This window comes from Silurus aristotelis (genome assembly GCF_946808225.1).
Source record: "Silurus aristotelis genome assembly, chromosome: 8".
NCBI lineage: Eukaryota > Metazoa > Chordata > Actinopteri > Siluriformes > Siluridae > Silurus > Silurus aristotelis.
Genome location: NC_139581.1, coordinates 27,024,044 through 27,030,043, shown reverse-complemented (window position 1 = coordinate 27,030,043; position 6,000 = coordinate 27,024,044). Strand labels below are relative to the sequence as shown.

The 6,000-nt window shown below is 40.0% G+C and overlaps 1 protein-coding gene across 1 annotated transcript in view; it reads left to right on the top strand.

The window, feature by feature from the left end:
* Window positions 1–2,848: 2,848 nt before the first annotated feature.
* The window catches only part of LOC310730092 (leucine-rich repeat and fibronectin type III domain-containing protein 1-like protein), a 106,279-nt gene continuing 103,127 nt past the window's right edge, over window positions 2,849–6,000 (top strand). Inside the window, exon 1 of the mRNA XM_083548868.1 lies at window positions 2,849–3,141. The gene's annotated coding sequence lies outside the window, so the exon portion shown is untranslated. The remainder of the gene's footprint in view (window positions 3,142–6,000) is intronic.

The window sequence follows — 6,000 nt, the reverse complement described above, 5'->3', positions numbered from 1 at the left end:
CTGGGCTTTCTTACTGATGGAGCTGGTGCTCAGTGACCTAGTGAAGTTCTCTGCCAGATAAACACCAAGGAATTTGGTGCTCTTGACATTCTCCACGGAGGATCCATCAATGATCAGTGGAGAAAGGTTGTTCTGTGCTCTCCTAGAGTCAACAACCATTTGTTTAGTTTTGTCAAAGTTCGGAGATGAGTTGTTGTCTCCACACCAGGCTGTTAGCTGTTTCAAATTCTCTCTGTATGCTGACTCGTCGTTCTTGCTGATGAGACCCACCACGGTTGTGTTATCAGCGAACTTGATGATGTGGTTCGAGCTGCGCATTGCTACACAGTCGTGAGTCAGCAGAGTGAACAGCAATGGGCTAAGCACACAGCCATAAGGGTCTCCAGTGCTCAGTGTGGTGATGTTGGAGATGCTGTTTCCGATCAGAACTGACTGAGGTCTCCCAGTCAGAAAGTCCGGGATCCCGTTGCAGAGGGAGGTGATCAGGCCCAGTAGGCTCAACTTCTCAATCAGGTGCTGAGGGATGATTGTGTTGAATGCTATACAGCATTCGTACCCCTGTGCACAAAGCGAGCACCATAAAGATATGGTTTAAATGGTTTGGGGACGAAGACCTTGAGTGCCTTGGGGCTCCTCATCTCCCCTACATCAGTACCTGCCTTTACTAACACTCCTGTGGCTGATGAACACAAATGTCCATAAGCACATTTCAAAATCTAGTGGAACATCTTCCCAGAAGAGTGGAGGAAATTATAAGAGAAAATTGGGACTAAAGGTTGAATGTGATGCTCGTAAAGCACATACCAAGCTTATGACCAGATGTCTGCAAACTTTTGCCAATATAGTGTATCTCTATGTTGTAGCATTATGCTTTCCTTTTACTTTAACATTCACCTGTTTCAGCACGACAGTGGCCCTGTGCCCAAAGTAAGATCTCTAAAAACATGGTTTTGTGTGGATTGCCTGCATAGAGCCCTGAACGCAGTTCCACTGAAGCACACAACTCTTGTGTGCTTGTGGATGAAAAGCCACAAATCCCCACAGCCACATTAAAAACAAAGAAAACTAGTAAAAAGGTAGAGTTATGGGGTGGTTTTAGCAGAAAAGACCCATTTTTTAAATGGGTTTAAGAATGTTAAATTCGTTGCCGCACACATACACATTGGACATACTGTACAGTGTATTTAACATACAGCATGGGGCAGTTGTAAAGTAGTGGTTAAGGCTGGGCTACTGATTGTAAGGTCGGGGTTTCAAGCCCTGATATCTACAAGCTGTCACTCTTGGGGCCCTTCAGCAAGGCCCTTAAACCCCCTGTGCTCCAAGGGTGCTGTAGCATGGCTGTGTTCTGACCCCAGCTTTCTGGGATATGCAAATAACAATTTAATTGAATCAATTATTTATAAATATTTGTGGTAAAAGTATATCAGACTGTGGGATAAATAGGATATCTTCTTGTCAACATGTTTTCTGAACTCATGCAGAATGCAATTCGTCCTGTTTTATTTTTTTAATTTGTCCCAGATTGTTATTCAGATGAAATTGAAATCCGACAATGTCCTTAAAAACATTTCCTACTGCACGGTTTTCCTTATCCCAGAATTCAATGCAAGCAAAACAATCAGCCATAAAACAGAACAAAATAAATCAGGACAATTAGGAATGTTTGAAACAATGACCACTTAATTTCCACCCAGGCCTCAGTGTTTACTCTCGAATGAACATCTTGCTCGTCTTCTTTTAGCAAGAAATTCCATCTAGAAATGCCATACAAACATGGGCTGTATGTGACTCATAAACATGTAGTGTGTAATGATTTATGACCAAACTTTTGATGTCACCCATATGAGGATGGGTTCCCCTTTGAGTCTGGTTCCTCTCAAGGTTTCTTCCTCATATCATCTAAGGGAGTTTTTCCTTGCCACTGTCGCCACGGCTGCTCATCAGGGACAAACGCACACCATTCACCTTCACTGTTGTTTTCTGTAAAGCTGCTTTGAGACAATGTCTGTTGTGAAAAGCGCTATACAAATAAACTTGACTTGACTTGACTTGACGTGTAATCCGACCCAGGCTTAGCATCTTACCGGGGTGTAGACTCATCGATGACATCTTGCACCAGGGTCCGGACAAACACCAGATTGTATGTCGCCGTTCTGCTGACCTTATCGATAACGGCAGATTGGTGGAAATGCTGTATGTTTGCGTATAGTTTATTTGAACAATTATTCTCAGGAAAGGACTGTGATTTAGATTATTGTTTCCATGGTTTTTATATAATGGTTTTGTACCCAGGATCAAATCGATCCCAGAGCTTAAGAGTGATAAAGAGTGCATGTGAATATGTGTTTTATTTATTTATTTATTTATTTATTTATTTATTTATTTATTTATTTATTTATTTATGATAATTCACATTTTTTGACATCTTTACGGTTCTATTGTTCTTTTACCTTTTCGTCAGGGGATGTGTTAAAACATTTGCATCACTACCAAAGTCAGAAGTTATCTCTGGAAAGGTCTAAAAGAAGTGAAGATGAGAAAAAACAGGAATCACAGGAGTGGAAAGAAGACTTTCTCCTACCATCATCTTCTTGATGTGAAACAAAAAAAATATGTAAAAAATATATATTTCTTTGTTGTTTTTTTTTCAATGATACACTCATGCAACATAAAGGGCAAATTGTATCCAGTCTGTTCTTTTGAAATGAAAGTCATTATTGTATTTTGTGTAAATTGATGCATTGGTGGGGAATTTGTTTGCACTACGCTCCATCTATTTTCTTTCACACGTATGTATATATATATATTTATAAAATGTATAGAAATATATTGTTTTCTCATCCTTACAAAGACAAACCCTGCCTACCTCTTTGTGCCTGTAGAGCACGCGCCGTTAGAGGAGCTGTGAGAAAGCCAGCTCGCGCGAGCCTGCGCCCTTACACGCCCATAGAGACCGGCCAAGGGGAGAAAAAAAAAAAACGTCGCGGTCGCGTGCATGCAACAGCAACTAAAGCTTCGAGGACGTGCACGCTCAAATGGAGCTCATATCTCCCAGTTCTTCTTCTGGAACATGGATACCTTTTCTCTTGTGCTCGATGCACGCGAGACCGGGACAGGAACTCATATCATGTCTGCAAGGTGAGGCTCAATTCGGATCATTCTTTCCCCCCCAAGACTTAATGCATTATTATTTATTTATTGAAGTTTTTATTTTATTTTATTTGATGATTTAAACTGGGACAAAGTTATACGAATACGACTGGCATCATAATGTTGGAGAGAAGGTTAATTGCTCACTTCAGCGTGTATCTGGGCAGGAACCCGCAGGTGTAAAGCAGAGGTTACAATGGGATAAGAATAATAAAAAAAAAAAAACACACACACACAATAAAACACATCCTTGTGCATCTCGAACGGTGCATCTTAACACACTCCGATCTGATGCATGCACGATGCGGAATGTTGTGTAGTAGTCGAGGTTATTTGTAAATAAGCTTTAAAACCGCTTTGCATTGAGATGCAAATATTTGTGTTTATTTTTTTAACCATGCTCTATAATGCTGAGTAATGATCAGCAATGCGCAAGGGTGCATTTGATAAATCAGATGCATGCATCAGACATCCAGATAACGCTAGGGGTTCTTTTTTCTTCACATTATTCGTCGATTTCGGCGTCCCGTGAGTGTCATGCAAAGCATTTGGGTCTCCAACAGGATTGCAAACACACAGGGTTTGTTGCTACAGATTGACAAATTGTCATTGATATTGAAAAATAAAAAAAAAAAGTGGTGAAAATCAAGGGATTAACCCGTGCTCGCGCTACTCTTTGGCTTTGCATTGCATTCGGGGGCGAATGCAACGTGCGCGCGCGCCGAGCGTTTCTATCACAACATGGCTTTTCTTGTGTGTGTGTGTGTGTGTGTGTGTGTGTGTGTGTTTCAGGAATTAAAACGAAAAATAAAAAAGACATTTCCTTTCCTAGGCTTTGTTTCAATAAGATTGCAAGGCTGCACGTAGCTGTGTAGGAAAGAAATGTCGCCCACAGACAGGGGGGCCCTGGTGTGTGCTTCCAGACTCTGAGGTGCTTTTCTGCTCAAACCTCCAAATGAAACATGCATGAGATGCTAAAATGCCCAGGTGCTGTGTGTCAACAAGCCTTTATTTCTCAACACTTGCACCATTAAATTTTTCACCATTTTTATCTTTTAGATTGCATTTATTATTATTTTTTTTTTTTCTAACATTATGTCTCATGTGGTGAAATGGTACCAGGTTCTGGTTCGTAATTCTAATCTGTGTAAAATTGCAATCTAGGACGCATGAATAAGTTAGAAGACGATGCAGGTAAGACCAGGGGGTGCACTGGTTGCAGAGAAGTTCCCTTCCGGCTGCTCTATTTTTCCTCTTTGCGTGGGCTGGCCGTCTTTATTTTCGGTCCTTCTCACTGGCGTTTTTCTCTCGTGGATCTCCGAGAGGTGACTCAAGCTTTTCCGGCTCTGCCAGTCGAAGTCACCAGGTGGCATTAAGTCAAGTGGCTTTTATTGCCATTCCACCTGTGTTCACTGGAACTGCATGTCCTTCCTCTCCTCAGTACCGAGGCGTAACACGCAATATGATAGAACAGTACACAGGACTACGTAAAGTACAAATAGATGACTGTGAAATTAGTGCAAACTATACAAAGAATGTACAGGTCAATAAAGGTCAGGATACAGATAAATGATGAGAAATTTGTTATAGTCACTGAATAATCATGGTCAAGTGAAGATCTCAATGTGCTACCTGACAAAAAGAAGATTTTCAGTAGACACTTTGAATAAAATGGAATAGTTTTCCCTAGAATATTAGATACACTTTTATATACACCTGACCTTAAAATGCCCATACCTTTTCCCCACATTTAGTGTTTATTTACTATTAATTATAACTTTTACTCTTCTGGGAAGATGTTCCACTAGACTTTGTAGTGTAGGTGTGGGGGGTTTTGCTCATTCATGGAACTACTGCAATAAATTCAAGTATTCATGACTAGTCAAACTTGAAATGAGATTTCGTCAGGCTATTAATTCAAACCCATGATGCCTGGAATATGCTGCTCAAATCAAAATGAACGATTCCTTCATATAGTGCTAGGAGTTTGTAGAAAAACCTAATTGAAGCATGACTTTTACTCTTCTGTGTCGTCTGCTTTCGGTACATCTGGAAAGTAGTGCTTCCAGATGTATCGAAAGCAGACGACACAGAAGAGTAAAAGTCATGCCCTCCTGCACTAAGAACATGCTACCTGACAATGGAAGATTTTCAGTAGACACTTTGAAATAAAGGGAATGCAGTCTGATGCATATGTGCTTTTTCCAAGTGTATTATTATTATTATTAATATTATTATTATTATTATTATTATTATTATTATTAATTGTTATAATAACCTCTAGAGGTCGACCGTTTCATCAGTTTTGCAGAAAAAATCTGCACCAATAATTGATTGCTGGAACTATCAGCGAAAAATCATATAGATAGTTTTTCCGGGTTGCGTTATACAGAATGAGAGTCCCCTCTAGAGGTGAATCACTGATGCAGTGTGCTGCTTATTTAAAGTGTCTTTTTTTATACATTTTGGATCTAACTGTTTTTATTTTATTTTATTTGGAGTGTTACTACTCAGTTTGAATGCATGTCTTATTTTCCTCACTATTTATTTATGTGATTGATATATTCGTATTTATTTTATTTCATACATTTTCATGCTTTGGTACTGTTTAGTATCTCTGATAAACTCCACGCTCTTGGAAGATGTTCCACTAGATTTTGGAGTGTTTTTTTGGAGCTCGTGGAGATTTGTGCTCATTCAGCCACAAGGTTGTTAGCAAAGTCACTAATGTAGGTGAGGTGAGGAGGCCTTGGGTGCAGTCAGCGTTCCAATTCATCCCAAAGGTGTTCATTAGGGAAGAGGTCATGAACCATATCTTCAGGGAGTTAGCTTTGTGCACAGGGGCAT